The 21,551-nt window shown below is 42.4% G+C and overlaps 1 protein-coding gene across 2 annotated transcripts in view; it reads left to right on the top strand.

Moving 5' to 3' along the window:
* The window catches only part of SF1 (splicing factor 1), a 1,552,458-nt gene that overhangs the window by 500,693 nt on the left and 1,030,214 nt on the right, over positions 1-21,551 (top strand). The gene's annotated exons all lie outside the window — the stretch shown is intronic.

The raw sequence follows: 21,551 nt of genomic DNA, 5'->3' as shown, positions 1-21,551 counted from the left end.
CTCATTTGGAGTACTGCTAAAGGGGAAGATGTGTCACTGGTGTAAACATAGCCAACATCCTGGAATACTTGGCAGAGCTATTCCACAAAGGCCTGTCCTACTCTTCCATTAAGATTCATGCCTCAGCTATTTCAGCAGAATACGACTTGGATCCTCCAGTCTTCTCACATCCTCTGCTCAGGCAGTTTCTGAGAGGAATTAAAAATGTAAAACTTCCTAGGAAGCCACCATTACCTGCATGGGACTTGAACTTTGTGCTAGAAAAATTGACACTACCTCCTTTCGAACCAGCAGCAACAGCAGAATTGCAATACTTATCATGGAAAACTGCTTTCCTGCTGGCAATCACTTCAGCAAGAAGGGTTTCTGAGCTACAGGCATTAATGGCAGTACAACCCTTTCTGATCTTCCATCAAGATAGTGTCCATGAGAACAAATCCTACTTTTATGCCTAAGGTGGTCTCCAGAGTATCTTTAAATCAGGCTGTCCACCTACCTACATTCTTCCCCAATCCACAGAACAGGGGAGAAAGACTGTTGCATACCTTGGATGTACACAGGCAATTACGCTACTACCTGGACAGGACCAAGAGCAATAGAAAAACTGACCAGCTACTGGTAGCATATGCAGCAGGAATGGAAGGGAAAGCAATTACAAAACAGACAATATCAAAGTGGGTAGGAAATTGCATTAGATTTTGTTACTCCTACCATGGAAAGAAAACTCCAGAAAACATCAGGCCTCACTCTACAAGAGCTACAGCCACTACCACAGCTTTTCTACGAGGAGTGGCTACCAAAGACATTTTAGAGGCTGCTACTTGGAGCTCCGTGCATACATTTGCCAAGCATTATAATTTACCTTTATACTCTAGATCCTGAGCAGGTTTTGCCACTGCTGTTTTGCAAGGGATCTTAACTACACCATAATTCTATCTTTCCTCCTCCCCCAGTTTGGCTATGGTATTCTACCCATTTGTAAGGACTGCAAATGCATCCTTGAAGGACATAGTACAGTTTTGTACCTACCATAAATGTAGATGTCCGATAGGAATGCATCTGCAGTCAGGATTACCCACCCTCCTTCCCCTCTGTGGTACTCCTAGGGTATTTGCCCATCTTATAGCTAGCTGGGGGAATCTATTATGGTGTATTTGTTTGTATATATGTACATATATGCTTATTTTTGTTTGTTCTCTAATATTTTGAACCATTGGCATTTATCAAAATTTAGCCTTCCTAGAGGGCACCTGGCATCTGGGGCAAGAAACACTGAGGAAAATGGCGTCGGCTGATGCCTTTATACCCGAGTAACTGCAGCAATGATGTCGGGTGAAGTGCGACACCAGCCGAAGCCAGACCCAGACTTTGGAATCCGGCCGACCGAAGGGCTGCCTGACGACAGGACAACCCATTTGTAAGGACTGCAGATGCATTCCTATCGGACATCTACATTTATGGTAGGTACAAAACTGTACTTTTGCAGTCCTGGTCTGTCTCCCCCCCCCCCCATATCTCCCTCTGTGTCTCCCTTTTTACAGGGAATTTTTGGTAATTACTTTCTACTGGTAGTGTTCTTCCACCATAACCTAGATGTTCTTAGTGTTTCACTGTTGCAGTTATAACTGTAGGGTGCTCCTGCCGGCAGGCAGCCCGAGGTCGGCCAGAATTCCAAAGTCTGGGTCCGGCGTCGGCTGTACCAGCAAGTACCCTGACGTCAGAACGTAGAGGTATAAAGCTGACAGCCGACGCCATCTTCTCCAGTCTTTCTTGCCGTGCGGTGGAAAGCAGCTCGCAAGTTGTTGGTTGGCGGATTCTGGACAGCGTGGTTTGCTCGTCTTCGGTCCGAAGACTTTTTTCTTCTCTTCTCAAGTTAAGTACCCCATTGGGGAAACTTTTTTCTTGTTCCTCCGATGTCAGAAAAAGTTAATTGTATATCGTGTGGAAAACAAATACCTCAAAGATTTCCACTCTTACTGTCTTCCTTGCTTGGGCCCTGACCACGACGTTTCTTGCTGTCTGTTTTGTGCCAGGTTTAATTCTCATATGATTAAGCGTAGGTACGATTGGGCCTTGAATTATTTCGGTAGATGGTTCAAATGTCCTTCATGGATGCATCTGCAGTCATAACAAGTGGGTTGTCCTGTCGTCCGGCAGCCCTGCAGTCGGCCGGATTCCAAAGTCCGGGTCCGGCTTCGGCTGATGTCGCACTCCTCCCGACGTCATCTCTGTTGGTCTTCGGGTGCATCAGCCGACGCCATTTTCCTCAGTCTTTCTTGCCGCGTGGCGCCCGAAGCAGAAGCTGTTCGCAAGTGCCGGTCGGTCGGATCCAGAGATTACTTCTACCGAATACTACTTCGAAGACTTCTAAAGCTAAGTACCCCGTTGGGGACTCTTTCTTGCCTCAGCCGATGTCAGAAAAAGTTAACAATTGTTTAACCTGTGGGAAACAAATACCTCATAAAGATTTCCACTCATACTGTCTGCCTTGTTTAGGCCCAGCCCACGATGTAGCTGCCTGTTCGCCTGTGCTTTTTAACCGACAACGCTTAGGCCGGTCGGACTTTGCAGAACAGTTTTTCGGTACTGATTTTGCGACATTATGCCGCCGGATCCTCCGACTACCCCAAAAACGCAAAGATAAAGATCGACACTCGCGGTTTCGGCCAAACCACGGTAAAGCAAACACAGTGTCTCGGTTTCGGCCGAAACCGAGAAAACTGCTCAAAGTACAGCTGAACCTATTCTAACAACTGAGGCCCCTGCTACAACTCTTGAATCGACCTCAGAAATTTTACCCACTACGGTGGTTGACTTATCAGACACCATCCCTTGGATGTCTCTACCCCAGCACGTGGTGCTGCTAGGCCTCCAGCTGCCATGTCCATTAAGGCCTTCGCCAGGGCTAAAGCAGCCAAGACTACTAAATCAGTGCCTGTTAAACCCCCACATCCAGGCCCTCTTCTAGTTCTCAAATGCTTTCTTTGGCAGAAGATTTAATTTCCTTAATTAGAGGATCTCAACCTCACCCAGACAGGGCCTCTCAGCCCCCTGAGAAGAGACCTAGGGCAGAGCCCCCTGAGCCAGTTTCTACTGATGATTCTGCTGATGAATCAGACATAACTGATCAGCCTGAGGCTCCCTTCTCCAATTTTGAAGATTCGGATGCTGAAGAATCCATTCCAGCTGCTTCCCCACCAGAAGAATTCTCCTTTGGGGAAACCTTGCATGCCATGCAGTTCCAATGGCAGCAACAGGATTTTTCAGACTCCAGAAAAAGACTTAGGACCTTTCTGCACCTCCCACAGCACAGGCCCTTAGCTATACTTCGTGTTCTCTGTGGTGGATGATGCTTTCAATGATGTTTGCTCCGCCCAGATTCTTACCCCCAGCCCCTGCCAAACCAGACAGATTTTACAGGGTGCCAGATACTCATCACCACCTTTACAAGGCCCCACTTGCAGACCCAGAAACTATATCCCAGGGTCCCAAGGCAGTAGCCACCACAGCTAAAACCCTATTCCTTCTGAAAGGGAAGCAAGGTCACTAGACAGATGGGGTAAAAGGTCTACACTTCAGCTACTCTCTCAGCTAGAGCTTTAAACTGTCAGTTTCACATGATACAATACCAAGAGTTTATGCTTGATCAGTTAACTAAAAACTAACCACTGATGAATCTCTTGATAAGAAATATGTATTAGAGATGGTAAATAACATACAACAGGTTAGCAACCATTCCTTAAAATGTGGCTATGATGCACTGGAGGCTTCATTTAGATCAGCCATGACAGGCACAGTGATAAGAAGGCATGCATGGCTAAAGGAACAAGCTTTACCGGATCATGTTAAAGCTAAGTTGCTAGATGCTCCTATGGACAAGACAAGTCTGTTTGGTACACCTGCCCAGCAGGTTATGAAGAAAATGGAAGAAAAGGCAAAATCTGTTCAAACTGTTAAAGATTTCTTGCAGGTTCAACCCCAAGGTTTAGCAGGAACTGGCCTGCCAAAATTGGTCCTTTCCTGACTCCACAAAATTTCAAAGGGTAGAAATAGACGCCCAGAGGCAGAAACCAATCCAGAGGAGGTGCCTACAGAGGACGACAGTGGCAAGGTAACAACAGAGGCACAGACACAGCCACTGCCACTACATCAGCACAACCGCAGTGACTTATCCTAAATCCGCCTACCAGGGAACAAATAGCAGCCCCTCTAGGCGGAAAGTTAACCTTATTTTCAAAGAACTGGCACTACATAACAAAAGACAAGTGGATTTTACAAACCATAGATCAAGGTTACCGGTTTCACTTCCACACTTTACCAGTCAAAAGAGGAATGCCAAATCTACCTCCAAATCAAAAACAGAGGCTCTACGCCAGATAATGGAGTTAGCAAACATGAGAGCTGTGGAAAGAGTGCCAACAGCAGAACAAGGAAAGGGGTTCTACTCCAGACTATTCCTAGTTCCAAGAAAGGAAAAAGTTGGAGACCAATTCTCGACCTGTCCACCTTAAATACATACATCATTGTCCCAAAATTCAAAATGCTGACCCTACAGCAACTTCTTCCCATGCTGGGCAAGGAGTCTTGGCTGGTAACTCTAGATCTCAAGGAGGCATACCTGCACGTCCCCATTCGACCAATCTGCAGAAGATACCTCAGATTTCTTGCAGGATCAGAGCACTATCAATTCTCAGCATTGCCCTTTGGCTTATCTACTGCCCAGAGTATTCACAAAATGCCTGGCATCAGTAATCGCCATTGCAGACTACAGGGAATTCAAATTTACCCATACCTGGACGACTGCCTGCTACAAGGGGACAACAAAAGCAAGCTGACAACAGATTTACAAAGGGTCATTTACTTGCTACAAGCACTGGGATACACAGTCCATTTACAAAAGTCAAGGCTGATACCATCCCAAACAAGGACATTCTTGGGCGCGGAATTGGACACAGTAAAACAAATGGCATTCCTGACTACAGAAAAACAAAAAGAACTTCCTCTTTACTTCTTGGCACTAACAAAACTGAACAAGTTAACAGCAAGAAAAGTTCTACAGGCCTTGGGCTTCATGGCATCATGCATAATCTTGGTCCCATTTGCCAGACTACATATGAGGAAACTACAGTGGTACCTAAAGAATTTATGGTCCCAACACAGACACAGTCTAGAAACAGAAATCCCACTAATTCCATGCTTAAAACAGGAGTTCCTATGGTGGGCTCAGGCATGCCAGTCAAACCCAGGCCTACACTTTCGCAGATGTCAACCAAGCCAGACCATCACAACAGACGCTTCAGACCTAGGATGGGGGGCCCACATGCTGGACAAATGCGTGCAAGGATTGTGGACACAGGATCAACTTCACCTGCACATCAATCTAAAAGAAATGCTGGCAGTAAAAATGGCAATCCAAAAGTTCAAACCATTTCTCAAAGAGGGCCAGTTGATGATAAAGGACGGACAACACCACAGTCATGTGGTACATCAACAAACAGGGAGGCACTCATTCATACCCCCTATGCAGAATGACCTTGGAGCTGTGGACCCTGGCACTCAGCTACAACATTCAGTTGCAGGCAATATTTGTACCAGGGAAAGACAATACTCTGGCAGACATATTAAGCAGAACCACTTCGGATGCCCACGAATGGAAGCTGCACCCGGACATCTTCAAGACCATCTCGAAGAAATGGGGAATGCCACAGATAGACCTATTTGCATCACCTCTCAATTACCAGCTCAAAAATTCTGCACAAGGACATTCCACCCACTAGCATGGAAAGTGGACTCACTCTCCTTCAACTGGAAAGGCCTAACAGCATATGCATTCCCACCTCTTCCTTTGATACACAAGGTACTGCTAAAATAAGGGAAGAACGCCCAAGGATAATCCTGATAGCTCCAAACTGGCCAAGACAACACTGGTACCCACTACTGAAGAGCATGTCTCGAACAATATGTGGCCAATACCACTGATGCCTTTGATGTTAACTCAGAACAACTACAGCATCATACATCCAAACCTAAAACGCTGCAACTGCCTGCTTGGAACATCACATAGCAGCAGCTAATCCAGAACTTTCCCAAAGAGTTAAAGACATTATTCTTGGAGCACGCAGACCTTCAACAAGAAGGAGCTATGCTGGAAAATGGAAAAGGTTTGTCATTTGGAGTACGGAAAGAGGAAAAGATGTGTCAAACATAGATATGCCTAACATTCTGGAGTATCTGGCGAACTTCTTCATTCAGGCCTGTCCTACTCCTCCATCAAGATACATGCATCAGCTATTTCAGCAGAATACAGCTTTGATCCACCTGTTTTTCGCACCCTTTGCTCAGGCAGTTCCTCAGAGGAATCAAGAATGTAAAACCTCCAAGGAAACCACCATTACCAGCTTGGGATTTAAACTTTGTGCTAGAAAAGTTGACACTATCACCCTTTGAACCAGCAGCAACAGCAGACCTACAACACCTGTCATGGAAAACTGCTTTCCTCCTGGCAATTACTTCAGCAAGGAGGGTTTCAGAACTACAGGCCTTAATGGCAGTGCAACCCTTCCTAATCTTCCACCAAGATAGTGTCCTTGAGGACTAATCCTACATTTATGCCCAAGGTGGTATCCAGAGTGTCTTTAAACCAGGCAATCCACCTACCTACCTTCTTTCCCAACCCACAAAACAGAGGGAAAGAATACTGCATACCTTGGATGTACATAGACAGCTACGCTACTACTTGGACAGAACAAAAAATAGCAGAAAGACTGACCAACTCTTTGTAGCCTATGCAACAGGAAGGGAAGGAAAAGCTATTTCCAAACAGACAATCTCCAAATGGATAGGAAATTGCATACGATACTGTTACTCCTTCCATGGAAAACCAATTCCACAGAACATAAGACCTCATTCTACAAGGGCAACAGCCACTACCACAGCCTTCTTACGAGGAGTGGCAACCAAAGACATTATTGAGGCGGCTACTTGGACCTCCGTGCATACATTTGCCAAGCATTATAATTTGCCTCTTTATTCCAGATCCCGAGCAGGGTTTGCCACTGCTGTACTGCAAGGGATCCTAAACACACCATAATCTACTTTTATCCTCCTCCCTAGTTGGCTATGGTATTCTACCCACTTGTTATGACTGCAGATGCATCCATGAAGGACATAGTACAGTTTTGTACCTACCATAAATGTAGATGTCCGAACTGGATAGCATCTGCAGTCAGGATTACCCTCCCTCCTTCCCTCTGTGGTACTCCTAGGGTGTTTACCCTCCTAATAGCTAGCTTTTGGGGAGTCTTTATGGTGTATTTGTTTGTATATATGTACATATATGCTTATTGCTGTGTTTACCTCTATCTATTTGGAAACATTGGCATCTATCCAAATTTTAGCCTGCAAGAGGGCTACTGGCATCTGGGGCAAGAAACACTGAGGAAAATGGCGTCGGCTGATGCTTTTATACCCGAAGACCAACAGAGATGACGTCGGGAGGAGTGTGACATCAGCCGAAGCCGGACCCGGACTTTGGAATCCGGCCGACTGCAGGGCTGCCTGACGACAGGACAACCCACTTGTTATGACTGCAGATGCTATCCAGTTCGGACATCTACATTTATGGTAGGTACAAAACTGTACTTTATAGGATGTCGTCGGATACTTTACCGACAACTGGAATTCACAAAAAACGCAAGGACAAGGATAGGCCTCCAAGTTCCAAACAGGATACTTTGCAGCCGGAGCCAGCTTCGGGTTCGGCTGTCGTCAGTGAGGTGCTTTTGCAGCCCCTGTCGTCAGCCACTTCGGAACCGATGGCCGACACTGACTCCCATGGGGAGCCAACTAGGCCCAGTATTTTATCTGCTGCAGGGCCTTCAGACATCGCTCCTTCAGATGGGTCTGGAACTGCTGTGCAGGTACCGGCTTCTGAAGGGGTTTTCAGGCCTCCTCATATTACTATTTCTACAAAGACACAGGCAAAGTCAAAGACTCATGTTAAGCCAAGGGTTCCTTCTCGAGCTTCTTCGGATTCAGCTCCCAAGACCCAGAAGCAATTGTTAAGGATGGCTGAAGATTTGCTTACTATGATTAGGGGTTCTCACCCTCCTCCTGAAAAAAGGCCTAGACAGGATATTCCTTATGATTCCTCTGATCAGGCTTCTGTGTCTTCAGTCTCTTCCTCTGACCAGGATTATTCTTTTCCTCCTTATGAGGATTCTGATGCAGAGGACTCTATTCCCTCTGCTTCTCCCCCTGAAGATTTTTCTTTTGGGGAAACCCTGCATGAGATGAGAGAGCATTTTCATTGGGAAGGTCAGGATTATTCCGCTTTCAAGAAGGGAATTTCTCCTTCTCCCACAACACAGACCTTTGGCTATTCCTCCTGTTCTTGATATTGTGGATGATGCTTTCTCTGAAGCTAACCTGAATCCTGATTCCTTTCCGCCTGCTCCTTCTAAGCCGGATAGATTTTACAGAGTTCCTGATTCCCATCAATTTTTGTTCAAGAACCCTTCTGCAGATCCTGAAACTATTTCTCAGGGTTCTAAGGCTGCTAAGGCCGCTTCATCTAAAAATCCTATTCCCTCTGAAAAGGATTCTCGTGCCTTGGACAGATGGGGCAAAAAGGTGTATACTTCTGCTACTCTTTCTATTAGAGCTTTAAATTGCCAGTTTCCTATGTTCAAGTATCAGCAATTTCTTTTGTCTGTTTTAAAACAAAAACTTTCTTCCTTTCCTGCATGTGCAGAGGACAAGGAATTACAAGATGTACTGCATGCAGCTGAACAAGTTAGCAAACATAGTTTACATTGTGGTTTTGATGCCTTGGAGGCATCTTGTAGGGCCGCAGCCTCTGGTACTGTTATCAGGAGACATGCTTGGCTTCGAGAGCAGAATTTACCTGAGCTAGTTAAGGCTAAATTGTTAGATGCCCCTGTTCAGCATGATGTTTTGTTTGGTTCTAAAGCTGAGGAGGTTATTCAAAAGATGGAGGATAAAGCGAAATCGATGCAGACTGTTAAAGATTTCTTACAAGTTCAGCCCGCTAGATTTTCTAGAAATTGGCCCTCCAAAAATTGGTCCTTTCCCACGTCTGACAGGCCTCAAAGGGGAAGATATTAGACGCTCCAGAAGTCGGGCTCAGGCCTCTTAACAGGTCCAGACAATGGACTGCTTCATCACCTAGAAGGGGAGAAGACAGATCTCAATCACAAAGGAAGCTGACCCAATGACTCTCTCTGCTGGGCTACAGGTCCTCCTTGCCTGGAAGCCCCTCTCGGAGGAAAACTTTCTCTTTTCTACCAAAATTGGACTCATATTACCCAAGACAAATGGGTTTTAGACGTGATTTTAAGAGGTTACAAATTCCACTTTCATACTCTGCCAAGGTCTATCGGTTGGCCAGATCTGCCAAAACATCAATGGTCAGAGGCCTTAAATCAAGTGGACGCTTTATTGGCCATGAGAGCCATAGAGCCTGTTCCACTTTCAGAGATGGGAAAAGGTTTTTACTCAAGACTATTTCTGGTCCCAAGAAAACAAAACTCATGGAGACCTATTCTGGACCTTTCAGTATTAAACACCTTTCTGAAAATTCCAAAATTCAAGATGCTTACTCTACAACAACTTCTTCCAGTGCTCTCCCAGGATGCTTGGATGGTGACATTGGACTTGAAGGAAGCCTACTTACACATTCCCATCAGGCAGGAACGCAGAAAATACCTCAGATTCAAGGCAGGTTCGAGGCACTTTCAATTCTCTGTACTGCCCTTTGGCTTATCTACTGCGCCCAGAGTCTTTACCAAGTGCCTGGCTCCAGTAGTAGCTTATTGCAGACTCCAAGGGATTCAAATTTACCCCTATCTGGACGACTGCCTTATTCAGGCGGACAGCAAAGACCTTTTACTTCATCTGCATTTTGTTCAACGTCTTCTCCTTCTACTGGGATTTTCAGTGAACACAAAAAAGTCACATTAGATCCCCTCTCAGCAAATGATCTTTTTGGGAGCTCTTCTAAACACAAGCTTGCAAAGGGCCTTCCTCACTCCAGAAAAACAATTACAGCTGGCCTCAGTTTTCAAAGCCTTGGCTACTTTAACTCAGCTCACTGCAAGGAAATTCCTGCAGGCATTGGGCTACATGGCTTCTTGCATCCTGTTGATTCGAAATGCAAGGCTTCATATGAGAAAGCTTCAATGGTACCTAAAGAGTGTATGGTCACAGCATTACCACAGTCTGGACACAATGATTCCACTGATTCCCTGCCTCCAAAAGGAGTTCCTTTGGTGGTCCAGGGCTTGCGCCTTAAACTAAGGGAATCCCTTTCGTCTGCCTCAACCTTCTCAGGTCATAACCACGGACGCTTCGGATTATGTAAGTGTAAAAATGTAAGAGCAATCACCACGAAGGTATCACCAAAACACAAAAGGCAGCTTGTCCCAGATAAAATCCAATGGCAGTCGTTTAAAGTAGTAGCAAAAACGTTTATTCAAAAACAGAAAATGAGCGCTTTCGCATAGCCAAGCTATGCTTCATCAGATATATTAGTTCAAAATAAAATATCAGGTGCATATATACAACCTTTTGGCGGGCTCATTAGGTAAGCATACTGCAACTAATCAACTAAACAATTAATAGTCATGGAGACCAAAACAAATTAGGAAGAACGTCAAGTAAAACTGTTCATAAAAGCTATACACAAAATTCTAAAATCATAAATCGTTCCAGCGATCTTATCAAACACAACACTGATGATCTATGCATTAACGCCAAAAACCATGGACCATCAAACTTCCATTTAGATTGTCAGTAATATGTGAACATTCATTCTTACGAATATTGCAGTCGTTACATTGTCAACCATAACAAAACACTACTCACGGGCGTAGGTTCATCACTAAATAATTGTTCCATGAATCACCCTGAAGTGTCCTTAACAGAATCATGTTCGCCAACAACATGATAATGCAACAAAAAATTGTATCATTAAAATCCTTACTGGATTTGAAGCCATAAGCATATCTGTACATTAGTTTTACATTATACGAAAGACGAACAGACCCACGTATCTGCACGGAAAATCACGTGCTTTTAAGTGCCTATAGGGCATCTTGAGGAAAGCAAGGCGGTCTTCTTGGTCCTAATGCCTGAAGCTTACAATACAAAGCAGACGTTAATCATCAATCGATGTTGCTTCAAACTACACATTTTCAATAAAAAAGGCGTTAGTTCATAGATCATATTGAACTAAACACCCCATCATCCCTAAATATTTAAAAAATCATGAAATTAAATAACATTACTAGTAAAAGATGATGAAAAAATGTGAAAGGTATGAAAAATAAAACAACCTATAAAACATGAAAAATGTAGAACGATAATAACCAACTCTAAGTATGAGCCAGTAGATTACAAAACATCTCTACACACCAAATGTAACACCTGCTCAAGTGGATGTGTTGAAAAGCCAAGCATGTGGTCTGCTATTGAAAATGCATCTAACAAAACTAGGTAAACGACTATACGAATTACACATACTATAAAAAATCAAAAAGTATGTATCAAAACTCAAACCATCCTGGTGCACTATGAGTGACATGTGATAAAAAATATATGAACCAACGTATATAGAGAATGGTTCCATGAGTAAAAAATCAGGGTGCTGGATCATGAAATGAGAAAACACATGAACACCCATTATGGATGAGAGGCAATACTCATGCTGTAATACTAGCTGTATGATCAACAAATATAGAGTATGTAGTATGAATTAATTACAACAATGAAAATGTCAGATATGTCTAAAGGACCCATCAGAACAAGGCTGAGGAGTATAACAATACTATACGGACATGTAGAAGGTAAAACCATCATAGTTTGATAGCACTATGTATGAAAGAACCATGTAGAGAACACTGCTCAGAGTATAACCCGGTGTTTCCTTATATGATTCTATCTGCGTTCAACTAGTGCAGGTTTTAAAGGTATAGAACTATTCAGGCCCGGTGGAAGGTGCGCTGCTAATTTTAATATCCAATGTAGCTCAGCTTTAGCCAACATGTGATCAGTATTGCCTCCCCTTAGAGTAGGTGTAATGACCTGTAGGACCCTAAAAGTAAAATAGTGGGAACGATTATCCTGCACATGTCTAGCATTGGTTTCCTCTTGTCTCCGAATTTCGTAAAGGTGATCATAAATGCGATCACGCAATCTTCTTTTGGTTAAACCTATGTAGAAGGCTGAACAAGAAGAGCAGGTAGCCAAATAAATCACATTCCTAGTATTGCAATCCGCATAAAATTTAGGTTTGAATATTATGTCCATGTTGGGATGCTTATATTCCTGCGTTTTACTTAGGCTATTACACCTAGGGCAATGTAAGCATGGATGAGTCCCTTTGATTACTACATCACCCAAGAGTAAACCAGTAGGTTTACCTACATTAGTAATATGCTGATTGTTGCAAAGTTGTTTCTTAAGATTATCACTGTTTTTATAACAAAACCTGGGTGTGGGGCCCACTATGCCTTTAATTTGCTTATTCACAGTAAGAACATTCCAATTTTTTCTGATGATACCTCTAATGCTTTCTACTTCATTTGTATATTTAATAACATAGTGTACATTATTTTCATAAGAGGTCAATTCCATAGAGGCTTTACTCCTATATCCATGTGATGTAAAGGATTTTCCAGTGGTGGCAAGATCTATGTCACCAATGATATCACGTCTGATTTTTCTGACCATATTCATATCATAGCCCCTTTCTTTAAATAGAAGTTCTAATTTACTGGATTCCTCAAAAAGGTCATTCTTGCTTTGACAAAGTCTAGATACCCTAATAAACTGGCTAGTTACTATCCCACGAAATGTGTAGGCTGGATGCATGCTATCGGCAGCTAGCAATGCATTTCTCCATGCAGTTTTTCTATACAGTGTAGTAGTGATGGTACCTTCGTCGGTCAACCGTAGTGTGACATCTAAAAAGTTTACATAATGATGTGAGCTGTCTACAGTGAATCTCAAAAAATTAGTGGTGGTATGTAGATGTTCCAGAAATGTTAGAAAATCTGTAATTGATCCTTCCCAGATTATAAGTATGTCATCTACAAACCGTTTATAGTATTTAACCTGTCTGAAGGATGTATGAGTAAACAAAAACAACTTCTCCCACCAATATACTACCAGGTTAGCATATGTATTGGCACAGGGGGTCCCCATGGCTACCCCCCATGCCTGCAGGAAATACTCATCTCCAAATATGAAGATGTTGTTGTTCAAAACTATATCTAACAGTTGTGTAACCAGTATAATTCTATCACTGGAGAACTGAGTTTCCTTGTGCAATAATTCCCTGATGTATTGGATGCCTATATCATTAGGGATGGAAGTAAAAAGTTTCTCAACATCCATGGTTATGAGTAGATAACATGCCTTAGGCTTCTCCAGATGTACACATTTCAAAGTCTCAAGTAGTTGATAGGTATCCTTAAGTATGTTGCTACAACTATCAACCACTGGGCGTAGGATACTCTCTAAAAAGATGGATATATGGGCCGTGACCCATTTCTCTCCTGCTACAATGGGTCTCATAGGAATGGGCCATGTCTCCTTGTGAACCTTTGGGAGGCCTTTAAGAATGGGAATGATAGGGTCGGTTTGCAAAAGATATTCGTACATCTCTGTACTAATCTGTCTGCATAGCAACAGATCATAAATATTATCTTTGACAGTGTTAATGATGGTAGAAACCTGATGTAAGGAAATACGTGTATAAGTATTATGATCAGATAGCAGTTCATTCATACATCTCTTATACTCCTCTGAGTCCATTAGTACTACCCCCCCCCCCCTTTGTCTGCAGGCTTCACAACCAACTTATCATTGCCCTTTAGCCAAGTTAAGGCACGGTTTTCATCTCTATTGAGATTGTAGAACTTCCCTTTCCTGCTGTGTGTCGAAGAAAACAGTGCATACAAATCATTTTCACATAAATCCAAAAAACATTGTACCATCGGTTGTAATGGAGGTGAAAAGGTACTCTTTTTCTTGAACATATTAGATAGTTCATTTATGCTAGTACCACAGTCACTGTCAGCAAATAAAAGCTTAAGACAAACACGTCTACAAAACAGTCTTAAGTCCAATAGAGTGTCTTCTAACGATGCTTTGGCAGCAGGAATGAAGGAGAGCCCTCTATTGAGAAGGCTAAACGTAGCTGTATCAATAGCATGGTTAGAAAAATTAAACACCAAAGTCAATACCTTGTCCTTCTGTTGGGCATGTTCCGTTCCTCGGAGTATTTGCATTTTCTCGTTCCCCTGCTGCTGGAGCGCCCCCTCCCTTGTGGAGCAAACTTCCGTTGGTAGGGTAAAAAAGGGGGGTTCTGCATTTCTTTCACGTTCTTATTCTTAGGTATGGCTCCTGTATTATGATGACTTTGCAGGGCCTCCTGATTGGGTGGTGGTGTGTCCATATCGGGGATCTCAATCGGGTCCAAGTCACGGACTCTGTTGGAAACAGTTACTGCCTGCACAATAGGGTGGATATCAAGAGATTGTGGCAGTAAGTCATTGACAACTTCTGAGTCAACTGTAACATGTACATGATTGGTTGTATTACGTATGGTACTAGCTTGTTCACCCTGGTGTCTGGGCCACACAAACACATGGCCATTTTGAAAATCCATATGGTCTCTCTTAAGTTTGTGTTGCTTGGTCTTGCTCAGCCTTTCACCAAATGTCTTAACATGTGTTAAGACTACACAAAGTTTTTCACTACAGTAATCAGAGGTGAAGTTATCAAGTATTCTCTGGTAAAGAATATCAGTTTTATTCCGAAGTTCAGTTTCCAGTGGTGAGAAATAATTCAATAGAAGTCTTACATAGTCGAATCCTAGATTGATGTTCAAATCCTGCCATTGCTTTAATAGAGAAGGGTGGGAGTCCCCATACGTAGGCATGCAGAAGACCCGCATGCCTCTGGGGACTACCTTGTAATGCAAGCACGCTTCTAGGTGTAGTCTTTGCCATAAATATCTCTGTAGTTGGTAGAGATTATTCTCCAACATTCTCAGTTGGTCATGAAAATCTTGTAAATTTTCTCCAGTATCAGAAGCAGATCTATGGGTTGGTGCCTCATTCAAATCCAGTGACAATAAAGGGTTAAGATCTTGTACAAACAGACCTGTCCACAAACGAGACGTATCCCTCGGCCCTGGAGTGGAAGCATTCCCAACGTTCTGACTTTCCATCGTGTGCGTAGAGTAGTACACAAAAAACAAGAAACAGCAATACCAGGAGTACTACTCACAGCTAAGGATGCTCTCACCAAACAAGGAAAACGTAGGTGTAAAAATGTAAGAGCAATCACCACGAAGGTATCACCAAAACACAAAAGGCAGCTTGTCCCAGATAAAATCCAATGGCAGTCGTTTAAAGTAGTAGCAAAAACGTTTATTCAAAAACAGAAAATGAGCGCTTTCGCATAGTCAAGCTATGCTTCATCAGATATATTAGTTCAAAATAAAATATCAGGTGCATATATACAACCTTTTGGCGGGCTCATTAGGTAAGCATACTGCAACTAATCAACTAAACAATTAATAGTCATGGAGACCAAAACAAATTAGGAAGAACGTCAAGTAAAACTGTTCATAAAAGCTATACACAAAATTCTAAAATCATAAATCGTTCCAGCGATCTTATCAAACACAACACTGATGATCTATGCATTAACGCCAAAAAACCATGGACCATCAAACTTCCATTTAGATTGTCAGTAATATGTGAACATTCATTCTTACGAATATTGCAGTCGTTACATTGTCAACCATAACAAAACACTACTCACGGGCGTAGGTTCATCACTAAATAATTGTTCCATGAATCACCCTGAAGTGTCCTTAACAGAATCATGTTCGCCAACAACATGATAATGCAACAAAAAATTGTATCATTAAAATCCTTACTGGATTTGAAGCCATAAGCATATCTGTACATTAGTTTTACATTATACGAAAGACGAACAGACCCACGTATCTGCACGGAAAATCACGTGCTTTTAAGTGCCTATAGGGCATCTTGAGGAAAGCAAGGCGGTCTTCTTGGTCCTAATGCCTGAAGCTTACAATACAAAGCAGACATTAATCATCAATCGATGTTGCTTCAAACTACACATTTTCAATAAAAAAGGCGTTAGTTCATAGATCATATTGAACTAAACACCCCATCATCCCTAAATATTTAAAAAGTCATGAAATTAAATAACATTACTAGTAAAAGATGATGAAAAAATGTGAAAGGTATGAAAAATAAAACAACCTATAAAACATGAACACGCTTCGGATTATGCTTGGGGAGCTCATTTTCTAGATATTTGCCAGCAGGGCTCTTGGACAAAGAAGCATCTTCTCTGGCACATCAACTTGAAGGAAATGTTGGCAGTCCAAAATGCTCCTCTAGCCTTCCAGAATCTTTTGAATCCAGGGCCTCTTCTGATTCGTACAGACAATACCACAGTCATGTGGTACATAAACAAGCAAGGGGCTCTCACTCTTACACCCTTTGCAGACTAGCCATGAATTTATGGGACACTGCTCTAAATCTGAATCTGCATCTCCAAGCTCAATTCATTCCAGGAAAACAGAATCTCTTAGACAGCCTAAGCAGAAACCTTTTGGATCCTCACGAATGGATGCCGGACCCCAGCTTATTCAGCAAGATTACTGCAGTTTGGGGTTGTCCTCAGATAGATCTGTTTGCATCCCATCTCAATCATCAGTTGCCCCTCTTTTGCACCAGGTCCTTCCACAAAACAGCTTGGAAAGTGGATGCCCTGTCATTCAGCTGGAGGAATCTTTCGGGATACGCCTTCCCTCCTCTTCCTCTTCTGCCTCGGGTGTTACTGAAAATAAAACAGGACAAACCCAAGATTATCATTCTGATAGCTCCAAATTGGCCTCGGCAGTTTTGTTATCCAACTTTAAAACACCTATTCTTGGAGCCTCCTTGGATTCTTCCTCTGATCCCTTCTCTTCTGTCCCAGCATCAGGGTCAGATGCTACACTCCCAAATCAAGACTGTATGCCTGTCAGCTTGGCTCTTCAAGGGCCTTTGATTCCTTCTGCTCTTCCCAAACAAGTTTTGGATGTTCTTTTAGAAGCTAAGCGACCTAGCACAGAAAATCTTATGCTTCTAAATGGAAAAGATTTTGTATTTGGATGAAGGACCGAGGTTCTAACCCTCTTTTGCCTGATATTTCCTCCATTTTACTTTACCTCTCAGACCTTTTGCTTAAAGGCCTCTCCTTTTCATCCATCAAAATTCATGCTTCTGCTATCTCGGCTCATTTCAACACTGATCCTCCCATCTTTTCTCACCAGCTGGTGAGACAATTTTTGAGAGGGGCTAAGAATTTAAGACCTCCCAGAACTACTCCTGTTCCTGTTTGGGATCTTAATTATGTCTTGGAGAAACTTACTTTGCCTCCTTTTGAGCCTGCTGCGGCTTCGGATATCAAGTTCTTGTCCTGGAAGACAGCTATTTTGTTAGCATTGACTTCTGCCAGAAGGGTTTCAGAGTTGCAAGCTCTTATGGCTGTGGAACCATATATTATCTTCCACCAAGACAGAGTTTCCTTGAGGACCATTCCTACATTTATGCCTAAGGTGATTTCGAAAGTGGCTCTAAATCAGACTATTCACCTTCCTACCTTCTTTCCAAATCCTCAAAATAAAGGGGAAAGGATCTTACATTCATTGGACGTACACAGACAACTACTATTTTACCTGGACAAAACTAAGGATTTCAGAAAATCTGATCAATTGCTTATCTCTTATGCCTCCAGTTCTCTAGGTAAGGCTGTTTCAAAACAAACTATTTCCAAATGGATTGCTCATGGAATAAGGTTTTGTTACTCACTATGGGAAACAGATTTCAGGTACTGTTAGAAGTCATTCTACTAGAGCAGCTGCCACTTCATCAGCTTTTCTCAGGGGAGTTCCTACCAAGGACATTTTGGAAGCTGCCACTTGGAGTTCAGTGCATACTTTTTCTAAGCACTATAATCTCCCTCTGTATTCTAAGTCTAGGGCAGGCTTTGCCTCTGCTGTTTTTCAGGGTCTTCTAGCTGCCCCTTCTGCATAACCTCCTCCCTCATTCACAGCTTTGGGATTCTACCCTACAGTTATGACTGCAACAGTGAAACACGAAGAACATAGTACAGTTGTGTACACCTACCATAAATGTAGATGTTCGAGTGTCTTCACTGTTGCGGTCGGTGTTTCCCTCCCACCCAATCCCCTCTTATTTTTGTTTGTTCTCTCTTCCACTTTTGTGGTGTATTTGTGTTTCCTTTTGGACACCTATTGGTTTATTGGGGGCTTCTGACATCTGGGGCAAGAAAGGCTGGAGAAGTTGGCGTCTGCTGTCAGCTTTATACCTCTACGTTCTGACGTCAGGGTACTTGCTGGTACAGCCGCCGCCGGACCCAGACTTTGGAATTCTGGCCGACCTCGGCCTGCCTGCCGGCAGGAACACCCTACAGTTACGACTGCAACAGTGAAGACACTCTCACATCTACATTTATGGTAGGTGTACACAGCTGTACTCTCCCTATTTGGGGACTCCTGACTGGGCAAGAAAAACTGATGTAATGGCGTCAGCTGCCTGATTTTATACCACTGACGTCTGTCCTGGAATGACAGCAACTGAGAGAAATACTAAGCCTCTGGTATTCGGGCCGACTGAGGGCTGCCCCTGCCAGGATAACCCAAATATGATGACTTCAACAGTGAATACACTCCAACATCTACATTTATGGTAAGTGTACACAACTGTAGGGAGGAGCTCTGCTTCACATGGATGGGGAGCATGCTAAATGTTTTTACCGCTATTTTAGCTTGCAGGTGCAGCACCCTTGAATTACATTACCTGGATGACAGTTTCCCTAGTAGCTGTAATATCTTAAGAAATTCTGAATTACAGGTGCTTAAATGCAAGCATGTCATTTGTGTTTTCCACAATTATAGGGTAACCTTGCACGCTTAAACCTGTCCTGTGTCCAAAGTGGGGACATAGATCTCCGTAAATCTGGCCATTAACCTTCCTGCATTCATCCTTGCTCCATAGAGCAAGGGAAAACAAATTTTGTATACTCTGAATATGCAAATGCAGTATTTCACCTAAAAAAGTATAAAATAGGGAAAATTGATGAGTTAATTTCATGCCTTTCCAAGAGAAGAGGGACATGCCTGTCTCAGGCAGTTACCAAATGGCTGTTCTGTATTTTCTTTTAATGTTTTCCATTGCAAAACTGTACCAGAATATGTAGGAGCCTGCTTCCTAAGAACAGCGACCACTGCTGTTTTTCTTGAGGGTTAAGCTCTCTGGTAGTCGTGGAGGCAGCTGTCCTGATTTTTGTGTCTAATTTTTCCAAACAATGAAACTTTGGCATTGCGTACAGATCCAGGGCAGAAGCTGACACTATCATTGTAAAATGACTGATGGCTCAGTCCTTTCTAGGACCCAGCTACACTGACTCAGAAGATTCACAAGAGTTACCACTACTGCAACAGTGAACAAAAAACCTTGAACAGTTGTGTAGTGACTTGGTGTTTTAGGTATTCATATATGTTTACTGTTACAGTAGCATTGCTTAATGCTTTCCAGTTCGTTGACCATTTCTGGGGTTGGAGTTGGATGTCCAGCTACCCTTGTTATGCCACTCTTCAGTCTGTTGCAATCCTTCATGATCCCTATACAGTACTGTTTTTTGGTTTAGTGATTGAAAGGGAGTTTTGGGGGGGCTGGTTCTGGTTGGGCTGCCACACACTGCTATTTTTCTACCTAGTATTCTTTTACCAGAACTCTGATTTAGAGAAGCAAGAAAGATCCAGAGATGGTGTGTTTTGGTTACCTGCCTTATGCCACAGATGTGCAAACATTCTGGTGTGATGGCGCTTACCCAGCCAGAAAGGGTAAGAGTGAAAAGATCTTGAAGTTGAACTTTCCGAGGCAGAAGTCTGAAAAGCTAGCACTACTGCAGCAGTGAACATACTCAGACAACTTCAGTTATGGCAAGTTCTTATACAGCTATACAGTCTTTAAGGTGAGGTTACTGTAACAGGAAAGCTCTCTCCCCCTTTGTTGCCATTGGTGCATTGTAATATTGCAAATATTTTCCAACTTTATTTTGGCTAACCTGTAATCCATATAAAATAATGGTGTCATGTGCCATAGCTATTGCTGATTCTCTTTTGGAGTTGCATTGTGTAAGGGTGTTCATTGAGTGTCAGTGCTTCTCAGACTTTGCCTACCACAAATGTACTTCTGTAAAGGGCATGAGGTTGAAGAACAGCTTGGGGCATATAGGAGTCTCCTGACATCTGAGACCAGAGTTGATTTATCAGAGGGATGATGGCCAGTATCTGGAGAAGATCTAGCTGAAGGCTTAATACTGAATTTTGGTAAACCCATATGGTGGTATTAGATTTGTCTGATTATGTACTTTTACAAGTAAGTAACCTTACGGGACTCTACATGTTGCATTTACAGCCCATGTTATTGCAGAACCCTTCTGCAGGGAGTAAAACAAAAAAATAAAAATGAGTGCCTTTCTCTGTCAGCCAGCACAACACTTTGCTAGCAACATGTAAACATTTATTTTTTTGTCTATGAATGCTTTCACTGAAAGTTTTAAATTTGCTTTTACCTTGCAGATTTTAGGACTGCTTAAGTCATATGATGCTTTATTTTTATTGAGAGGGAAAAGGATTGCAGTTGAAGGCAGGATAAATAATGTAAAAGGCTGATCCTGAATTGATCAATAAATTGAGAATCCTTTCATTGTTTTCATTGCATTTTTTGTATTGACACTTATTTGTGGACATATTTGCTTTTCAGGGTCATTTTGTCTGCTTTATTTTACTTAAAAAAAATGTTAAACTGTTGGAACATTTTGATTAAAACTTTCTTTGGGGAATGTTTTTTTTCTCCATCCTTGCCATGTGTGAACCTGATAGTTGAATGCCTTATTCGCACCCCCCTAGGAACTGCAGTAATTCTTTACTGATTTCTTATGTTTCCTACATATTTACAGTGACTGAAAAATTGGTGAAAAAACTATTTTATGACCGTAGTGAAATTTTGCTGCAAATATTGTTTGCATTGTTTATCTTGTTTATACACCAATATGCTGTTTAAAATGTTCAGGTTTTTCTAAGATTGAAATTTTCTGTTTGGAATTATGTGAATGTTGCTGGTTTAGGTTTTTCTTTTACACTAACATTACTAGACATTTCATTGATTATTGTGAACTACTTGTTTATTCCCCGTTAAATGAAAAATAAATCATGCAGTGTGATGTATTTTTGGAAGTGTATATTTAAAAAAAAAAAAAAAAAAAGGCATCACCATCACAGATACGTTACAGAAATGTCTAGGTACTGAACTGGAGGTTGGTAAATTTTTACTGATTTTGTTTTCTTTAATACTTGGCTCTCTACCCTGAAACCTAAGCAGTCTACCTTCTCAGCAGTGTGGTGTTGA

The sequence above is a fragment of the Protopterus annectens genome, chromosome 6.part1 (assembly GCF_019279795.1).
Source record: "Protopterus annectens isolate FY-2018-M chromosome 6.part1, PAN1.0, whole genome shotgun sequence".
NCBI lineage: Eukaryota > Metazoa > Chordata > Ceratodontiformes > Protopteridae > Protopterus > Protopterus annectens.
Note: the sequence above shows the minus strand (reverse complement) of the source record. Positions and strands in the feature narration are given on the sequence as shown.